Source organism: Octopus bimaculoides, chromosome 9 (assembly GCF_046866305.1).
Source record: "Octopus bimaculoides isolate indiv1 chromosome 9, ASM4686630v1, whole genome shotgun sequence".
Taxonomy (NCBI): Eukaryota; Metazoa; Mollusca; class Cephalopoda; order Octopoda; family Octopodidae; genus Octopus; species Octopus bimaculoides.
In genome coordinates, this window is record NC_142936.1 from 26,054,044 (window position 1) to 26,077,821 (window position 23,778).

The window sequence follows — 23,778 nt, forward strand, 5'->3', positions numbered from 1 at the left end:
AATGTAGATCCATACTTGCTACTTGTTCCGAATGCTATCTGTGAATCGAGCACATGCATGCTTACCTAACCTCACAACAATGGGGATATTTATGAGCTTTCTTTGTGTATCATATAGCATATCATAAATACAGCAGATGTTATATAGTAAAAATGCAGTGCTTAAACGCAAATACTGGAATGCACCAACATGAAAGACTTCTAAATTAGAAACGATCTGAAAAAGTTTCATGGCTTCGAAAACACAATCACCATCAAAGAAACAGAACAGTGAAGCAGTAAGCTGAGAATTAACATGATCAGGTTCATTAATCGTTAAAGGCAGGTCATTGCTTGCTGAATAGATTTATAAGACATCGGTGAGTTGTTACGTAAAACCTGCTGAAATTTGCAAATATTACTCGCCCACGAACCATCAACAAACGCTAAATACAGCTCATGAATACACACACTATCCACAAAATTTTGTAAAGAATTTTTTTTTTCTTTTGGAAGTTTGAACCTATGTTAAGGGTATAAAGTGGTTTAATTTTCACACATTTATTTCCATCTTCAAAATTAGGGATTTTATATCATATTCAACAGAATAACTTTCCAAACAAAGTTCATTGCTCTAGTATGTATGTATGTAGGTATGTATGTATGTATGTATGTATGTATGTATGTTTGCATGTATGTATGTATGTATGTATGTATGTATGTATGCATGCATGCAATACTACGCTATAGTGTATTCAGCGATCAGTAGAGTATCGCGCATATTTCTGCCAAAGTTGCGACAGCTTTCAGTTAACATTCTGTCTGAGTTCTTAGGTTTAATAAAAAAAACAGAGCAGATCTCACTTCCACACCAGCGACAACAAATGACCTACGTGGACCAATAGAGGCTTAGCATCTAGAAACCTTTTTGAATTTGTTTCAAATCCCTAACTCTTCTCCAGATATCTTATGATCTGACTGAGTCTTAATCCAAATCATATGGAGCTGAGTCAAAATAATTTATATGTATAACAGATTGTAGTGCATTGTTCACCCCGTTGCTTGCGACAATGACTAACAGCCGCCAGTATTTCGAGTAGAAGAAAAGCTGAGCTGTATATATATATATATATATATATATATATATATATATATATATATATATATATATATATATATGTGTGTGTGTGTGTGTGTGTGTGTGTGTGTGTGTGTGTGTGAGTAAAAATAAATACAAAAAAAAGGGTTTTGTATGATCGTGTATAGAGGAATATATTATTTTATTTAAAAGAGTTCCAACTCTGTCTGTTTTTTTATGTTTTATTTATATTCTTGTAAAATTAATGTGGGATATAGAATATGGAATACATAATATATAATATAAAAATGGATGGTACAATGAAATGAAGTATTGAATGTCTTATTGAATATATGGAATATGTCTTATTGAATATATGAAATATTGAGTGTTCAATATAAAGGATTAAATATATAAAGCCTAATACGTATTTTCAATACCTTGTGGTATTTCATTATGGCCGGTATCTGACAAACCTCAATTGTTAATATGACATGGTATGTCATAAGCATCTGTATATTGAAGTTTTTGTCATTTTAGTTATAAAATAAACAAATTAATCAACGGAATACACTGTCTGCAAGTCGATGGATACCGCATATTCTCCTCCATTTTTTTATTGCTATATATATATATATATATATATATATATATATATATATATTATATATATACATGCGTGCGCGCGCGTTTAACGTATGACATGCTCCGATTGGCTGGGAAACACATATAGCAAAGTTTTATCGTCATCATTCCCTGCATCCTTTAATTTACAGTAGTATAATTAGCTATCGACGTTGCTAAATGTTGAGTCATACAATGGCTGCTATCTTATCAAATTTTCCAATCTAATTTCGTATGTGATGCAGCGTAAAACCTATGTTAATTAACAAATGTTGTTGATTAAATATTAGCCGCTTTATGTCATCAGTACAAGCTGTGTACATTCTTGATGATAACTAATTTCCTACATGTCTTTTTCGGGCCATACTACTCTACCACTATGTGCATATATGCATCCATCCATCCATCCATACATACATACATACATACATACATACATATATGTAGGTATATTGGGTATATGTGCATATGTGTGTATGCATATATAGATATACATATATAAATATGTATATGTACAGTCATACGAGGGTTACTGTAAAGTAACTGGAAACATTCTCGGTGGGAGAAACCCGTTGTTCAGATTTTCGCCGCTAGAAGCCACTTGATGTCGACTGACGTCGGACAGCACGTAGTTTTGCAGTGCTTCTCCCGTGTTCATCGATTTTAGCGATGACCGAAACCAAATATGGCGTGCTTTCTTCATTCCCTGCTGAGGAAAACGGTAGCCAGAACAGTTGTCATGCCTCAAACAGCTTACGACAATGCCGTCATGAATAAAACACAAGTTTATGAGTGGTTTTCACGTTTTAGGTATGGTTACTTGTTGCTTGAGGACAAACCACGTTTCCAAACGAACGAAAAGATAAAAATTCATGAAAAATTCATAAAAATTCATAAAAAATCATGAAATGATCTTGCAAGACCGTCACCGAAAAATTGACGAACATTTTGATATGACTGGTGTGTCCTGGAGCTCCTGCCAACAAATAGGTTAAGCTCTATACGCATACAGTAAAGTAATTATGAATTTATAGAGCTATGCATGAAAGTAAACCAGCTCAGAATATTCATTATTTTAATGCTTTTGAGCGAGGAATTGCAAATAAAATGAGAAGCAGCAAAATTTGTGCCTCGCTCGCTCAGTGAAGATCAAAAGCAGTCACGACTGAATGCGTGTTGTGAACTGAAAGAACAGTTGGAAGTTGACCGTTTTTCGAAGATCATCAATGGTGACGAAAGCTGGTGCTACGGAATTTGCCGATGTGGGAGTGGCGAAGAAAAGAAACGACAGAGGTGTTAGGCATCTCTTCTCAAGAATTCCAGCACTGCTTCGAATGCATCTGGGCCGATGCATTGCTTCAAATGCAAAATACTTTGTACGCAATAAAAGTGTAAACATAAAACTAAGTGAATAAAATAATGCTGCAAAATTCCAGTTTCTTTTAGATACTCTCTCATCTATCTATCTATCTATCTATCTATCTATCTATCTATCTATCTATCTATCTATCTATCTATCTATTTATCTATTAATATATAATGGAATTTCTTTTTTTTACTATAAGTTTGTAATGCTTATATATTTTGTTCATGTCAAATGTAGAAGAGCTAATGATTGCAATTCTTAGAGAAATACTTGATTCAGATAGGTTTTGAGTTGTAAATACTTTCCTATCATGCACTAATTCATTAATATTCTATAACATAACAACATCTTTCTTGGAGGTAATTTCTATTGGTTATCGGTGCATGGAAGTATAAATACATAACCATAACATTTGCACATAAACAAGTTGTGACACATTCTTTTTTCAACTCCAGTTAACAACAGATTTAAGTTAAACGCTGATTCAGAAATATCATGTAAGCTTCCCTGATAAAATATAACCTATTACATGTTTGGCTATAATATTTACGGAACTATGCGTTTTCTTTACAGATAATTGAAATAATGAATATTCTGAGCTGGTTTACTTTCATGCATAACTCCATAAATTCATAATTGCTTAATGTATGCGCATAGAACATGTTTGTTTATGACGCATATATAAATTTATGTATGTATGGATGTATACTTATATAGATACATAGATATATATATACAAGCATACACATATATACATACATATATATATATAAATACATACTCACACACACACACACACACACACACACACACACACACACACACATATATATATATATAAGTATATATCTACATATGTGCGTGTATATATATATATATATATATATATATATATATATATATATATATATATATATATATATATATATACTTATATGTGAGTATTCATGCATGTGTGAGTGTGTTTCGTGCATATGCACGCTTTATGTGCGTCGGTGTCCTTAAATGTATTCCATTATCGTAATGTTCTGCATAATCCTTTTGCATAGCCCCATTGGTTATAAAGGTATAATTTCACAGGACGCTATACAAGCTCCTTTGTAAGATGTGGACATCTATTGATATGTGTTAAATAATAAATTCTGTGAAGTAGCTATATCGTTTCAATGTACTTCTACAACATTTCTTGGCAAAACTGTTATCTGAAATTGCATACACAAAAGGTGAAAATGAATAACATTTACTTTACTGTGCTAACAACTGTACTGCTACGTCATTGTTAGACCTGATAAAAATACGCAAATCCATGGATAACACAAGCTCCTAACTTTCAAAAGGAAATGTCATCCAATCTACTCTTTGGGCATGCAATTTAAGGGATACTCATGTTCGTTTGAACATCGTTGACTATATATCTAATCAGCTGAAGATAGTAATGGCATAACTAAAAGCAAAAACAATCAATGCGTCGCGGACTAAGACACTATTATTCTACCGCAGATTTTAATATGAACATGTAAGTGAGAGTAAATGTGTGTTTTTGGTATATAAATCCCGGAAAACGCGTACAGTCTTTCGGCTGAGGTCTCATTAGAGCCCGGAATGGGGTGGCGTTCGTGTTCGCAGCAAGATATATACAGAAATAAGATCGAATGTAAGATTTGCATAAAAAGAAAAATTACGTAATATATGCGGATTTAGGCATTGGAGAGGCAATTTCTCAGACTTGCAACAAAGTCATGCTATTATATTGTGCGTTTATCAGACTCTGTTATGAGTATCGAGAGGAAATAGAAAGGCAAAAGATTAAAAGTGTGTGTGGGATGCGTCTGTGGGAAAGAAAGTATGTTGGGGAATCAAGAAGGTGGATACGTGCGTGTATCTTTCTTCTCTGTCCCCTTCTTCCATTCCTCCTCCTTCTTCCCTTCCTCCTGCTTCTTCCCTTCCTCCTCCTTCTTCCCTTCCTCCCACCTATTTTTATACCCATATGCCCTCTTGATTCCCCTCGGCACTCATGATTTCTTCCTCACAGACCCTTCCCGAATATAATTATTTTTGTTTCCTTTTTCCTTCGTCCCCATACTTTCATAACAACAAGGACTGAAAGGCGCACAATTTAGTAGCATGACTTTGATGCAAGTCTGAGGAAGTGCTTCTCCAACGCCTAGAACTGCAGATATTACGTAAAATTGTCTTTTAGAATTTTCGCGTAAACTTGTGCTGCAAATGAAGATGGTACGTAAAGAGGTTTAACTTATAATTAATGATGTGTTGAAGAATTTTCTTTGTCTTCTTCTTTTCATTTTCTTTCACTATTTCACTTCTTTCAATCATTTAACTGCGGCCATGCTGGAGCACCGCCTTTTAGTCAAACTAATCGATCCCAGCGCTTATTCATTGTAGGCCTGGTACTTATTCTCTCGATCTCTTTTGTCGAACCGCTAAGTTACGGTGACGTAAACACACCAACATCGGTTTTGAGGCGATGGTAGGGAGGGCAAACGCAGACACACAAACACACACACCTGCACACACACACACACACACACACACGAAGTTATACCAAGTTCACTCACAAAGCTTTGGTCGGTCCGAGGCTATGGTAGAAGATACTTGCCCAAGATGCCAAGCAGTGGAACTAAACCCGGAACGTTGTCGTTGGGAAGCAAATTCTTACCACACTGCCACTCCTGCGCCTATGTATATTGTATATATACATATTATATATATATATATATATATATATATATATATATATATATATATATATATATATATATATATATATATATATATATATATATATATATGTGAAGGCGCATCGCTTAGTGGTTAGGGTGTTGCACTCACAATTACAAGATTGCTGTTCAAATTCCTCGTCTCTCCATTACTTCACAAAAAGATATTATAGAACCGTTATATGTCGTCCAACGACGGGAGAGTCCATGATATGTGTGTGTGTGTGTGTGTGTGTCTATGCGTGTGTGTCTGTGCGTGAGTGTGTGTATGTTTGTATATGTAAATATTATATGACAAGATTCTGCTGAATTTCTGTCTATCAAATTCATTCACAAGATATTCATCGGTCTGGAGCAGTAGAAGTCACTTGCCGAAGACATCTCTACGTGTTTGCAAAGCGAGTTTCATAAGTATACATACATATTTTTATTAAGATTCATCCACTGCCATTCTGATTTATTCGTTCTGCTTTTAGAAATGAAATCCATGACGCAATTTTGATCAGGAAGACATACCACTTTGTCCCTGTTGTTCTGTTTATCAATGAGAGATATAAAACAATGCTCTCAAACTACATTGATAAATTATTGTTCATCAAAAGATCTCGAAAATACTATTGGAACCAGTATAGCAAAAGTACATATATTCCAACGTTGCCATTCCTAACATCGTACTTCACACTCAAGTATCTTATAACTCACTGTACATGTCAGACATTAATCATCTTGTTCAATCTCAGCTGGCGTATATATTAAATAGTTGGGCTGAATTAGTGTATAGTGAAATTACTGAATTAGTGTATAGTGAATTTTCGTGAAGTCACGAAAATTGACGTAGCCATATGAAATATTGCATTAAACGATTGCGCTGTATATAAAGCTATACACGCGCAAATGTAAAGTAAGGTAAGATGCAGAAAAGAATAGTGTATTAGTAAGAGTGATGGGAGTAAAATAATAGATATCGTCGAGAAACATAAATTACAAGTATATTTTATTGTACTCTATATTCTTAGTATGACTAATGTGTAAGACAACATTCTCAGTGGTAGAAAAAACGACATTTCAACGAATACAATAGTCTGTACTTACAAAACACTGGTTTTAAATTATACAACATATTCATGAGTAATGTTCCAGTAATATTCTCACAGTATCATTTGATTTATGATGCTATTATTCCGTTGTCCATCTATTATTGCCCAATAATTTATTGGCAATTCAGAATGAACATAAATACTATACATTCATTGGGTAAGATAATGTGTGTACCAGCATTAACATGTTAATACAAGAACAATAGTTACATAGTGCATTTCTTGTCTCTGTTACACTGCCAGCCTGGATGTGAAACGTGCAAGGAAACCTATAATCACAGTGTTGCATATATATATATATATATATACATACATGCATACATATATGTATGTGTGCGTGTATGTGTGTGTATGTATGTATATACATATATGCATACATGTATAGATATATGTTTATGTAAAAATCAGTGCGGATAGTTACACGGCCTCTCAGAGTAGCATATCTTTTCTTAGTCATATATTACGTTGTAAAAGATCATGCCATCCGTCAGTTGTTTATTTTCCTGTTATTGTTTTGCACCTGCAGTGTAGTTTGCAGAAGTAAGATGTTACACGAAGAAAGTGCACGTTTGCGTGAAATGTGAAAGATTTGATTCAGGCACGAAGTAATATAATTTGCACTTCATTTATAAGCTAACAGATAGTTCCCTATGTTTTGAACAGGCTCTATTTTCTGTTTCCAGTGACAGACAATTACATCAGTAACTATTAATACAGGTAAATGGAAATTCTAATAAAGCTGGTATAAGTTCAATTGAATGAGAAACTTCTAACATACCAAATGATTTATGAAAATCTGAATGTCTATTTGCATCAATATGTTAACTCCTCTTGTGCACGGAACACCACTCAACATTTAATTATACTTCGAAATGTATTGTTCAATTGGAAACATACATTGACGCACACACATACACACACATTCACTCAGACACACATGCACTGACACCCACACATATCTTTATTTGTATTTGGGTATATATATACTTATACATACATACGGGAGAATTTACAAAAAAAAAACAACAGACGAAGACAGGTGGTGTAGCAAACAAACAGATGTATTAGTATAACGCTCGGGAATTGAAAAAGTCTTTAACGTTATGAGCCTACGCTCTTCCATAGAAAGGAACACAGAAAGAAAGAAGAAGAGAAAAAAATGTGTGTAATGGTTGGTGATCTATCATGGCGTTATATATGTATATCCTTGGATCTCACCTTTATACACCAATATATATATATATATATATATATATATATATATATATATATACTGTAGAGTAAATAGATACATACCTACATAGATATACATATAAATGCATATGCATATGTATATATATGTACATATGTGCACATATATATCTATATATATGTGTGTGTATACAGATAGATAGAGAGACAGGCAGGCAGACACGCAGACAGACAGGCAGAGAGAGAGAGACAGATAGATAGATAGATATACATACATGTATATATATATATATATATATATATATATATATATATATATATATATATATGTATATATATATATATATATATATATATATATATATATATATATATATATATATATATATATGCTTGTATTTATAAATGTACATGCAAACACACAAATATAATTTGTGTGTGGGTATATATTGTTGTATTACAATATTATTACTCTTAAACTTTCTAAAGCTATTTGTAGTATAATAGAAAATATGCCATTAGCAGTTGACAGAAAATAACATATTCCGTTTTCTATAATAAGAGAGTTTGGCTGTTACTTAGCATGCATATTCCCAAAGCCTCTTCAATAATTACTGATATAGCATTATAGGTAAAATTCAAATATTGTAAAGTCAAGAACACATTGGATATCGAAATAAGTATGTCCCTCGTATGTAATATTGTGAGATGGTAAGCTGCGATTCTTGAAGTGTATGTAAGCAATAAAACAAAAAAAAAATATCCTTCAGAAAATATAAAATGCAACAATAAATCGTAAGAGGGTTGACACTCTTAAGTTTAGTTTCAGGGAAGTGTTTATACCTATGGATAGTCTAGACTTAATATAACTTAGCGGCTCGTTTCCTCCGATTAAAAACCTAGTGAAGGCAGTACCCCATCATGGTAGCAGTACAATACGTGAAACATGTGAAAAATAGAACGTGTATGTGCGTGTGTGTGAGTGACCTTGTCTGAATCAAGTAGTAATACCCCCCCCACACACACACATATACAGGCACGCACGTATAGTATGTATGTACAACACTTGTAATTCATAAACTAAAAAGATCATAATTTTAAAAGACAAGGCACGTACAGAAACAAATATACATCTAACCACCTACCCTCCACATACTGGAACCGGCAGTACTGAAATGTACTCATAGGTTTACTGCTGTTTTGGATGAACGAGAATAATGAAACGTTCTCCTGGAATGTTTGTTTAATGGCATAATAGACTATGGATATAACTTCACCAATATCTTATTGACACTTCACCGACTAACTGGTGTGCATGCTCATGGATATGTACGATGGACTTACTAAGTTACACATATCACGCATTCATCAGGTTCACATACGTATAGGTATTCCCGTCAAACTTTTTCTAGTATTTTTACAATTTTACTCCTGCGAAACATTTAACCGCAATTCTGATTTCACTTTTTCATATTTCTAGCATTACAGATTTTTGAAGCACGCGTTTGTTCAATACGTCTTGTATAAAACAGCAATACATAATGCGCGAGAACCCATCTGATAGTACTTTCAACTATGTACTTGTTCGCCATCTATGAAATTTCATTAACATTTTTAGTTACGCTTTTCTAATGGATACTTCTTTATATACCTCGCATCCGCAATTCCTGCACCAGTATCATTTCATACAATTCCACCTGAACAGGATTCAACATTGGCAGCGACGTCATGCAGCCTAAATATTTAACGATTTCAAAACTTAGTAACCGCAGCAGGATCATTATATCGGATTAAAAAATTCAATTCAAGAACACGATCACAATTTGCTAAAGTATAGACAACGCCTCAAAAAAATCTGTCCATTCAATACTTAGTTGGGAACAGGATCTAACAATTGTAGCACTTTTAGCCACCACGGGGCAGATAACAGTCAACAGACAGAAGACCGGACGCAGAACAGCGATTCGCTAGACAATAGCAGAACCATCAGATGTCCAAAGCTCTGTCACAATAGAAAATTAATGAACAGCGGCTGCAGTAAAACCCGTGACCTGCTAACCGACAACAACGAATAATATCATAGCTAGCAATAGCAGTAAACTTTGATCTATCATGGTGCTTGTTGCGGGTTGGAAGAAATCATTTTTGTTAACGATACAAAATAAAAAACTTTTCATAAAACATCTCAAATAGTTTGAGTGTTCTTAATCCTAACAAGATCATACCCTGCTTCCTCCTCCTTTAACAACATATCTCCGCAGATCAACCTTATTTTTTAAAAGACATTGAACCATATGCGGTCCTTAGTAATGGAGTACACTTTGGAAATCTGACTCTTTTTTGATTTCTGTTGATTAGTTTTTCTGTCTCGTTTATCTGATTATTGTCTAATACTATCCGTTATATATTTGCTCCTTATTGTCTCACGACAATGGTACAATGTTACTAGAAAGAAAGTAGATTTTTGTTTCCTATGTAACCGTTTAGTGTTTAGCTATCATTCACCTCTACTGAATTTGAGAAATAAGTAAATACTGACATAAAGACAGCTTAGGAATGTCAAATGCAAATAAAGTATTTTATAGAAAGAAGTAACTATTCATCAATCTAGTTCTAAATATTGCAGAAAATCGCAACGTTGCTTATCTAAAACCTTTTGGAACAAAGGAATAATGTTCCCAGCGTATAACTCAGCAACATGTATCACATTGACGATAAGATATAAAATGCTAGCGAATACTTGAAATTTAAACAGCTGTTTGTTTATTATCTTTATACCAGAAGTACAAATAAAAAGATCGCTTTACCTAGTAATATAGAAATCTTACGCAAAAATTGTTAGAACATTTGTGTATCTGCGCTGTTCTTAAGCTTTACTGTGAGGCGAAAATTGTCAAGCAGAAGTCATTTCTGCTATTCAACAAGTCACATGTCTCCTCAAACTTCGATGCTTTTAGAACATTCATATATATTGAAACTATTTGTACGCTGTTAAACAACTTCCCTACTCCACCCCATATTCAAGGAGTTATTTCTGTTTCCGAGGCGTAATTTCGAAAAAAAGAAAAAAAAAAAAACAACGCCAGTGAATTATGACGTTGATGTAGGCGATATTCTGAATGAATTGCTCGGAAAACTGGAAACCCAGACCTATCAATATCTTAAGGAATTAACAAAATCGAAAACTTTAATATCATGAACCGAGTCAGAAACTCCTCTGCAACTGATTTTAGCCTAGACATTTACTTGAAATACACAGAGAAATATGATGTACTTTGCAGCAAATGTCACAAGATTATCCATTTTTTCAACCAAGGGAGAAAGCTAAAATATTCTTAGTCGTAGCGCTGAATGGTAAACGGATAAATTTAGAGATTGGAAAAGAAACATAAGGAGGTAAACATTCTGGTGCTCTTTTTTTTTTTATAAAAAATAATAATTTCAGGCGATTCTTTTGCCAATTAAGTACTGGTTAATTGTGCATATCTTTTACCACTGACCAAAATATTACAAACGGCCGCTATCGACATTATTCTGTAACTTGGGTGCTTATTTCTTTCGACAATTAAAACTACCCATCTGCATAAACTGTTTTAACTTCCCCTTATAATAAGGATTGTGATAGCAAAATCTACAAACAGAACTCACTAATCGAGATATATGTGTATATGTTTGTGAGCGCTATCTTTATACTTTTATGGTTATATATTATATGGTCATTCATTGCCAATGGTTAATTTAAGATATATCTTCCTCGTACATTATGGGGAGCTACGAATTTCCAAGGTCTGGAACACATAATAATGAGAGAGTTAATATTTCATTCAATACAGAATTATTCTTGATAGAAATGGTTGAACAGAATAATATTTGTAAGTAGAGGATTATTCGGCAACAAAATTCATTGTGAAAACGTTGGAATATTACCATGAGCTACATCATACATTTGAACATTGCTTGAATTCATCATCATTGTAGTTATGAAGGCAAGAATATTCTAATGTTTTTCATTACCCTGACGATATCATATCTTTTAGAATGGCCTTCGGTGAAAAAGTCAATATTTTATTTTCATCGGTTGAGCTACCTGAGAAATGTGATGTCAGTAATAAGCTTAGGAAGATGTGTCAATTGCAGTGAATATTTAATTTCCTGTACTAATATTAATGTATTAGCACATAGAGGCGTATGCACGTGTGGAGAAAGAGATTATACCAACTTTTCCTGTGGGAACAGACGTTAGATATTTTTGATTGAACACTCATTAGCTTTTTAGTTTGCTTTAAGGAATTTTGAATTTATATGTATATGCAATATCAACACAAATTTTGCAGACTAGAGAGACAGACATGTGTTATCATATCACACAATACTAACAATCTGACTAACATACTATGACCTTAGATGGTTATTTGTATATCAAACTATATACATTACAATAATATATAAGTATAATCTAATGAGATATTTCTATACATATACACTCACACACAGACACCCACTCATATTAATAAATATATACATATATATAAGAGTTGCCTCACACCTACATACGTGTAAATATAAGTTTGGCGACGTAAGCACATAGTAGCGAGATTAAACATATTCTCTAAGGACGTATGTTTTATACATTTTAATATTCTTGTAAACTATTAAAGTAGTAAATATAAAGTACTAAATGAAAATTTAACGAAGGTATAATGAATAGATATTAATATATTTATCATGATGTCAGTGCAGTCGTTGTATAAATTTCATGTCTTCTCTCTTGTTGAATATAGAAAATCAAAAGACAGACTACAGAGACATAGAATAGATCTAACGATACGACACAAAAAAAAAACACTTTAATATATCCTGCAGTAAAATAAATATGTTAAGGTTAGTCACGCTAGCAAGAAGACCGTTCTTTGATTAAGGTATTTGAAAATTTATCTAGACATTGTTTACTAACAGAGCAAAGCACTCATATATCATGACCGTAGCATTTCATGCGTAGAAACTTTTAACTGCTGCTAACTGACTATAATGATCAAAATTACTGAGATAAGATACCACAAGCAAGTTGCGTTATACCATTACTCAGTAGGTAACATAAGCTATATCATATGATTGGTTACACTGGAAAGGGAGATTTAAATATACATACACGATGCATATATATAAGTATAGTGCGAATTAATGAAATAAGAGTAAGAGATATAAGTAAAATCTTCGTAAGGTGTGTGATTGTTTGATGAATAATAATGTGTATAATGGCCATGATAATAATGTTTGAGATGACATCCATAATGCAGTCTTCATTGATATATCGAAGTGAAATTGCATGTGGTGTAATGTATTTGAATGGTATGAATGGTATGAAGGCACATTTTATTGTTGTTTAAAATGTTTCTGGCATTGGATAAGTGAAAAATACAATGGATACTGGAAACTGCTACAAAACATAACAAAATACTTATATCACGATTAATAAATAAATAGATACTATTCCTCTTATAATTTTACTCTCAGAAATGTTATCAAGAGAAGGTGAGTTAATGTAATAAGTAGATAAGTTATTAAGTTCTAGAAGAGGTGTTAACTTTCTTAAAAAATTGTAGGTCTCCAATGACCTTAAATATGTGTATTAAAGTCTTTTGAAAGAAAGATTTTTATAAATCAATGAAAAATTGTATACACATTCACTAGATTACGCCGTAAGTTTAAAAAAAAAAACGAAAGCAAACATAAAAATATAAATATACACTTTAGTAGAAATTCATTTAGATTTTGTAAAGAACTTTTATGAAAATGAGAATCTATAGTTTATTGTTTTATCTTCATTTTTGTAAACTAAATTTCCCTAGTGCAATTATAATTTACGATTATGTACTCTTGACTTGCATGCTGCGTTCGAAAGGTTGGAGACATTTGTAGAGCCCAGAGGAGATTTTTATGAAAATTACATATCTCTGTTAAAAGCACTCAAGGATGGTTTCTTGAAAATCAGAACTACCAATCAACAGTTTTACTCATATCTTAAAGTCTTGGTATTTGAAAGTTTCCTCAATAGAATGAAATCAATCTAGGAAATGACCGAAATCATCGTTTAAAAATCACACCTCCCACGCTTTATGATGAAGGCTACAGCTGATTGAGCTTGTTTCATTCTGTATCCTTCTTTATCCTAGGGTCTTCTTTAACGATGCAATTTTTCCAAACCTCAGCCAAACGTATATTTAACACCTTTCCAATAATCTTTAATAGCTATATTCTTTAATAGTTTTAATAAACTCTTCGACAGATTGATGCTTACTCATATGCAGTCATCTTTGTAACTCTAATTTTTAGTGCTCATGACTTCCGCGGTTGTTTAGAAGGAAGTCAGAAGTGACCGAAAAAAATAAGATAAAAAGGCTTTCAAACGACTAATGAACACATTTCGTCAAAAGTATTTGCTTTGTAAAACGGTTGTAGGGTATTTTGTTGCTTTTTCTAGTAAGTTATTTCGCCAGGTTATTCAGCGAAATTTAGGGCATAGTTAATCTAACATTCACTTGTTCAAATTCAAGTTAATGCGACAGTTTTCTAAACTTTTAAGTGTAACTTTTTTACTCACTCTGTGTTTCGCCGTCCAAACATCTCTTATGTACACAGAAATCAGTCCGCTTTTGTTGGAAGATATCGAGAAATAAAATAGGAAGTCTTCACACATAAACGTCGTAAACCTAGGTAGAATCACTGGCAGACAAAGAATTACATTAGAGCACAAAATTTACATACAAAAATACATATACAAATGCACACACTCGCGCGCAAACACACACACACACAAATGCACGCACACATGTATGTGTGTGTGTGTATTGATAGATAAAATGAAAAAGACGGAGAGAGGAAGAGAGAAAGAGGGAGAAAAGGATTCTCACCGTATAATCGGAATAAACCATAATAGAACTGTCATAAATGCATATCGGTAGTGGTTTTGTTTTAATGGCAGAAATTTTTCCGTATCGAGAAATACGTCGACTACATCCGGTTCTCTCCTTTATGGAATATTTAATGCGGATTGTACAGTTTTGGTTCCTTGTAGTCGTCGAACACAAATTCTGGATAGTTTACACTAATTTTCAGTTAACTTAAGGGAATTTCTATCTAAATATCATCTGTACGTCTAGCTGCAAAAAGACTATTTCCACATTTGAAGATAGGAATAATCAAAGTCCAATCTCGTAGACATTTGGAAGTTCCTGAAAAAGTTGCGACGTTTGCATCGTTTTCCAGCACCCCCACTGTGTGCACCCAAAATGCTATTGTATTCGCATATACTATTGAATAAAATATTACTAGCAATACGTTGACCGTCTAAGATATCTTGCCAGCCCCACTCTAGTTCGAGCAATTTCTTCTCGGAAACGCTGCTGTCGCTAAGGACTAAAACATCCAAACACATGTACTACATCTCATTGAACGGTTGTCTATGCTTCACCTGTACCTCTGTCTATCCATATTTATACTAAATACAATTAGTAAATGTATTTACGGGGAAGGCAGGGTGAGGTGTATGATTTCGCAGCGGAAAATTATTGAACTTGGTCTTCATTTTTCTAGAAGTTTGTAATATGCTTCTAACATCCTTGTATCTGACATATTTTAACATTTTCTTCCATAAGCTGGGAAGAAGAAGAGCTTTTTTACTGACATAAGGAAAGATTATATGGGCATACTATATGAAACAAAGTGACTGAACATACTATATAAAGTAAGGAAAACCATATGCTAATGAACACAGAAAGAAAAATAGAGTAAAATAATTTACTTCATAATCACGTTATCTGTAATCACGAATGTAAAGGAAGCCAAAAAGCAAAATGAGAAATATCAGAACATCCAAAAAGATAGAGAGATTTTGAAACACACGGGTGAAAATTCTCCCTTTGGAAAATGCTGTGCAGAGCACAACACCCGTACTACTACCTTGTAAGCAGGAAGATATTGGAATTTTGGCACATGGCAAGGAGTCGAGGCTAAATTCCATTCTGTATACTAGGGAATCTTGGAAATGGTTTTAAGTAGTTGGCCTGTAATATTGTTAAAGACTCATTCATAAAAGTTCTGTGCTTAGCACAATTGCACGCAAACATTTTTTTTATGGTGTATGGATGATGAAGATGATAATTTTAACATAAGTGTAAGAATATAAAATAATGATATCGATGGTCATGATGATAATGACTGTCATGATGATGATGATGATGATGTTGATGATGATGATGATGATGATGATGATGATGATAGCAAGAACACTCAGAGAGTGCAAACCTCCGCTAAGGCATCACCAACGTCCTCTTAACGATTAGCCAGAGATAATTTTAAAACTGAGAATGCCTGAAATAAACTCGACTGCTCTCACAAACGAAAATGCTGAAAATGAACGTGACCGATCTCAAAAATTAATTTAGAAAACCGGAAAAATAATCCAGACTACTTGTCTGGCACCTGAGTGATCCCAATGGCAGTCATGGAATCTGAAGGTGGGTGTTTGAAGTAATGCTGTGTCGTCTGCAGTGGAAACTGGGACAGTTTTCTCTATGAAGGCCTTTTTTTCATCTATCCACAGTTATAGTGTCTTTACGACCATTAAGGTCTATAGTGAAAGATTATCCGTGCGTGAAAAAAAATGAAAAGGGTCTGTTAACGGAAGTTTAACAGCATCGTTGCGTACCAAAAGAGTGAGTCCTAGAAGTAAAGCTTCCTTCAAGGCACAGCTAGAAATGTAGTTTGATTTCTTTATCCATGAGTTTCTACTAAGATAGAGGCGAGAATAAAATTAATAATAGAGAAACGAAATTTAAACTTTGGAAACAGCAACGTCGCCATGACTTACGTGTAAAGCCCGAGCGTGCTTTCAAGGGAGGTAAGCAGAGAAAGACTTGGAAGTCAACGTAAGATCGTAATAGATTGTAAATAATGTAAATATAACAAATAATCCAGAATCCTTGTCCTGTACCGGATCGATCTCAAAGTATGAATAGTTTGTGCCAGTCACGAGGCCAAACATGCCTGAAAGTTTCATCCGAATCCATCCAGCGCTGCTTGAGATATCTTGCCCACGTCAAACAAACAAACAAACAAACACGACTAAAAACAATACCTCCGCCTTCGCTAAGGCGGGGGTAATAATGATAATAATAATAATAATAATAATAATAATAATAAAAGCCCTGATGGAGTAACAGGCAGTAGCTCTCATGAGTTCTCTTCTCAATTGTTTGGAAGTGTTATAATGTACATTGTTTTGTCTTGGCATAAAAGATGGGCTACAGCAGATATTCTGCTCAATACTACAGATTTGCTTGTCAGTTGCTTGACCATAACCAGTTGAGCATGTCCCTTAGTGGCTGACGATATGTGTATCCCTAATCAGGAGCAGAAGTAGTGGGGGAGCATCATAGAAACATGGGTGTTTAGTTCCACACCCTTAAACAACCCTTATTCAGGGACCTTTTGAGCAGGATTGGCTACTCGACCTGACGAAAATTGTGACTGGGTCCCACCTGCGTCGTCCTGCGCTGTTAACCTTGATATGAAATCACTATGTCGCGCACATATGGCTGCGCTGCATGTGCCTGCTGTACCGTTATCAGAAGGGTAGTCATGCGCTTCGTATATTTTACCCCAATGTCACGTTGCTGGCATGCACTGTTCTCTCAATAATAAAAATTTTAAAAAATAAAGATAATGGAAATTATAAGTAAATTTATTAAAATAAAGCTGTGTACATTTAATTTGAACACTTTTGTATACACATAAACTTTAAAAAAAATCTCAGTGGTAACTATGTTAGAAGAGGAATATACACGCATACACATGCAAAGCTAAATGTTTACAGACGTATACACATGCGCACACAAGCACAAACATCCATCACTTTTCGCGCACACACATATGTACATAACACACACACACACACTGACACATATGTGTGTATGTGTTATGTGAATAGGTGTGTGTGTGTGCGCATAAACTGATGGATAAATTTCGAAATATTTAAACAAATTTATATACATAAATTCAGCTGCAAACAAGCTTTATGCAAATTTATCAAGTAAATTAAGGATTGTTTCTTCGCATCAATTTACATATTGTAACGACATGCCTCTTTATAGTCCTTTTTGTTGAATTGATAACAAATTGTGGTATATTTTCCTAAGAAATTTTCGTTTATATTGATAGAATATTCATAATGTTGCATGAATTGTTTCCAACGTAATTTAAGAAATGCAAACTAGGGAATAGATTTAGCCTCGGAAAAAGTAGATAAGAACTCATTCTTCACTAGTGAATCATTTTTATCTTAAGTAGAGTCTGAAGCAATGAGGAATAGCTATATAATGCCGGAGAAAAAATTTGAAATATATAATTTATTGCACTGTTCAGAAGAAGCAAGATTACGAAAAAGCAACAATGGCAGCACAAAGAAATGCCATTCAGAAAACTTTTTTTTCTTTTTTTTTAGTGATAATCTGGGAAATGATATTTTAAAAAATAAAAGAAATACATTTGAAAGATTTGAATAAAAGTATTTGTTAGAATGAATACATTGAGGGAACCGGAAGCAGATTATGATGAACTACTAAAAGAAGAATTCTTTCACTCAAACAAAGCGCGTGACAAGTGTATGAAAAGTTGTAAACAATAAAAAAAGACAAAATAATGAAGAAAAATCGTATGAAACACAAAAGAACGAAGAGAAAGGAGTAGGAAAAGAAAGAAGCGAGGAAGACACGTTCCATACGTCCTGGTGTTGAAAGTGTTGGAGATGATGATGCATAGGACACGTAATAAGAGGAGGACAAAAGAAAGGAGAAAGTAGATTAATTAGAAGTCAGATGTCTTAGTAATAAGAAAAAATGTTTCAATGACAATATATCTCTTTGAAAATATTGTTACATGCATAAAATGTGAGATGTGGACGAAAGATTTATTAATGCTGAACAATGATTGAGAAATATATTTATAAAAACTAGCAGTGCATAGAAAAGTTTTGACACGAAGTATATCTATCTTTCTATCTATCTATTTATTGTTAGCATTAGTGATCTTGCATTTTAATCTTCGTACGTATGTATGTATGTGTGTATGTATCTCTTTAAAACTACGAATTAATGCAAGCACGGAAGCAGTTACGTATGTGAATATATGAAGTCATATATATTAATTACTGCATATGGAAAGAAGGAGCAGTGCCGATGGCTTTTGCAAATTTTTCTTGGCTTCAGAGATTGATTTCATTAATGTTTCACTTAAACCATCAAATCAAATAATTCTTCTAACATGTGATAAGCAACAGAAAAAATTCTTGCGGCAGCGAATATATTGCTGTGTTGCATCTAAGACTTGAACTGGGTTGATTTTTAGGCAATAACCGTTACACTCAGAAATGTCATTTCTGTACGCCATGGAGTTACGTTTCTCTTTTCCTTATATATTTCCAATGCTAAATTGCTGTTGAAAATAACTGAAGAAAAGACTCTGGCCAACAGGCATTTTGATATCTCGAAATTAGAATCGTTGCTACGATTATATGTGGTACAAATTGCACATATATATAATCAGCTTTGCCCCACCACCATTAGTTTTGAATACATAGCATACTCATTTATATATTGATGCATCTATCCAGATGTCCGCTTTGGAGTCAATTCCACGAACTGAACCCGGATGCTTCAAATCTCATACATATAGCGAACAGCTTCATATCCTGCACTTGGTCTTCGTTTGTTCTAGTTATTACAAGCTCTCTCTCTCCATGCAAGAAAGACAAATTCCCTTAGCAGACAACATGCGAATCAATATCTATAAGCTTTAAAATGGGCAGCGATGTCAATTATCTCTAAAGTCACTTGGGTTAAACTCCAGAGACTCATGGCAAATTACATGTAGAGCAAGAAGACATTGAATAAAGTAGCAAAAACAAATGCTGTATTCGGGATGATCATCTTTTCTTCTTATGTATTCGTTTTTCATTCATTTATTACTGTTCTTATTGTAACTCATGTTGATTGTCCGGAAATCTTTCGTCACCAATCTGTGACCTCTTCAGTGACATTTTCCATCTTCGTGTGTGTCCTTGCTCCGCTTTTCTATTCTGTTCTGTGATGTGTATCATTATATGCGTCTGTGTTTCTGTATGGGTGGGTGAACATGTCTATGTTTGTGTGTGTGTGTGTGTGTGTGTGTGTGTGTATGTTTGTGTGTGTGGGCGTGTGCATGTTTGTGTGTTTGCTTCATATGTTGTTTATATTCGTGCCCTTTATACATTTTTTTATCTATCTCTATTTCTTTTATTTATCATAGGTATGTTCATATTTGTCTATTGTATGTTCATTACACAGTTTGTATTTTGGTTTTTCTCTCTCTTCTGTCTTTAGTCGTCTTATTATGTGTAGAGGTGGCTGTAATAGTTCTATTCGTGTTTTCTGTTGAGGCTATGTGTGTAGCCTCTGGTATCTGTCTAAGTGTCATGTCTGTTCTATGCGTTGGTAATACGTCTATGCTATTAACCGAGCCTCTATGTTCTGCTTGAGCATTTTGGTAGAGCACAGATGACTCTTTCTCTTCTTTGAGTCCTCGTCAGTGTTCATCTATACGCTCAACTATGCAGTTTATTCAATGTAAGTAGATGCCATGTTACTGCACTGTCCTTCACTACATCGTAAGCTGTAGACTATATTCTTAACCTTACATTAAACCTGTGTTTTCATTCTACATACAATACGATTGTCTCTGTACATGGTGACCTATCGCAGAGATAAGTTCTACAACTCAGGGATTTTATCGGGGCAACATGCCTTTCTACTACTTTAATCCGTACACTGGTCTTTCTACAAAGGCAAGCTACTTCGCTGCCAAGGGTAGCATCAACGAACATGACACTTTGGTATTTTTGGTATCATAACATGGGTTGGCTTTATTTATCTTTTTTCTGGTCCTTTCTGTGCTGTTACAAGATTTGCTTTGCTCCTGTATAACGGGCAGATCCCTCTCTAAGATGGCATTGTACTTAGACATGGTTCCTTTGTACATTCTAATCCTGACCCTTTGGTTGTACCCAGAGAATTGGATGTGATGGATGAAGTGTTGCATGACTTTCCACTTCAGTAGGGTCACACATACGAGACACCTTCTTCCTCACTCTCGCCGAGTCTGCTATAGGAACATTGAATTTGCCGTTGTCCACAATAGTTGTGTTCTTGTGGGCAAGGTATTTAGAGGCCATAAGTTTGGCATAATGGCAATGAAAGATCTGGACCTTACTGTTCTTGGTTTCCAGCCAGAGATCCGTGTCTAAACTGGAGATAGAAAAGCATTCACAAAGATTCGTTGGAACATAAGGAGAAAGACGATTCAGATGGCCTCAGCAACAACACAAATAGCAACAACATCGTAGACACCGTTATTGTATGTGCGTTTATGTACTGCGAAGAATCCATCCAGAAAACATTTTAAAAGCAGTCATTCTGCGTACGTTACCGGGAGTAACATGTGTTATTTTAAACTATATGGTAGATGTGTATACATCCACCACGTCCCAAATATATATATATATATATATATATATATATGTATATATATATATATATATATATATATATATATATATATATATATATATATATATATATATATATATATATATATATATATATATATATATATATATATATATATATATATATATATATATATATATATATATATATATATATATATATATAAATATATATATATAGGCGTAGGAGTGGCTGTGTGGTAAGTAGCTTGCTTACAAACCACATGGTCCCGGGTTCAGTCCCACTGCGTGGCATCTTGGGCAAGTGCCTTCTACTATAGCCTCGGGCCGACCAATGCCTTGTGAGTGGATTTGGTAGACGGAAACTGAAAGAAGCTTGCCGTATATATGTATATATATATATATGTATGTGTGTATGTGTTTGTATGTCTGTGTTTGTCCCCCTAACATCGCTTGACAACCGATGCTGGTGTGTTAATGTCCCCGAAACTTAGCGGTTCGGCAAAAGAAACCGAAAGAATAAGTACTAGGCTTCCAAAGAATAAGTCCTGGAGTCGATTTGCTCGACTAAAGGCGGTGCTCCAGCATGGCCACAGTCAAAAAGACTGAAACAAGTAAAAGAGTAAAAGAGAATATATATATATATATATATATATATATATATATATATATATATAACAGACAATGAATGTAAACACTTGGTGCAGAATTCGTTGTTAATTTTTTATATAATTTGTTGCTGCCAATATTTATGTATAAAATAACATATGTAATGTCTATTTTTATGCCAGAAAGTGTTTTCTGTGTGTATCATTCTATATATTTTCAGCACATCATATTGCAATGGAAGATATTAACTTGATGATAGTTTGCGACAGGTGCTAATCCCATATGTTATAACCAAAATCGACAGTAATTGATGCATCTTGAGAGTTCTCATTCACTCTTTTATTTACTAGATACTTCGCACTTATATCCGTTCTCTTTTCTTTTCTTTTTTTTTTCACTTCACAATCGTTTCTTTCAAGGTGTGATGGAATGTCACGCGAAAAAGAGGTGCTACATTTCATGTTTATATTATTCTCCTTATCAATCTTACGAGAAACGTATTCATGCGTAACCTTTCTGACGTATGTTAGTCCTCTGTGTTTAAGCTGACAGGGGCGTCACTGTAAAGTACATGATTCTTGCGCAGTAGTTCCCCTCTAGCTTCACTCTCAAGCACTTGCCGCGGCCGATGATTACATAGCAATGCATACATATTTATGTTCATGTATACAGAAAACACACACGCGCACCCAAACACACAGACACACACACACACATCCACACACATCCACACGCATATAAATGCATAACTACCTACATATATATATGTATACACATGCATATGTACGTCTATATATATGCATATATATATATATATATATATATATATATATATATATATATATATATATATATATATAGAGAGAGAGAGAGAGAGAGAGAGAGAGAAAGAGATACCGATTGATCGATATATCAATAATCAGTTCAGAGTCATTCGACATTGAGATGAAAGGCTGATGTTCAATATCGTAGAATTTGATGTACAAAATAGTTGGATATTCTTGGTTGAAACCATCCGTGTCGCTTGAATGAACGTAAGTGCTTTCCCTGAGAAATTCGTCCAGAAAGCCATGAAAATATGCATTTTTAATACACATTCGGCAAAGTGTTTCACATAGAATAACAAGTTGAAAGTCAGTTATCAGTATAAGAGCAAAGGTAAAATAAATACGTTGAATAAGCCATAAAATGGCAAACGCTGTTACGAGTCATTGCAATACGAAATGCATAGGACAAAATCGGTGATTTTCATCAAAATGATGGTGTCAGCTTCACGACTGATGACTTCTGCAGCCTGCATAGAGAGGAAATCGTGCTGAATTTTTCTAGGGCATTGTCTACTGTGTAATTCCTTAATTTCGTATTGATAACATGCACAACAGTGAAAAAGTTCCATACCTAGCTAGTTTTATCAGTAGTTTTACAACAATGTGTTGTAAAGCTATCTAGAAACTGGTTTATCTGTTTAAAATAAGTTTATCTGTTCAAAACCTATCCTTGCACCCATGGAAAAACTTAAAATATTTCGGTTGTCAATGT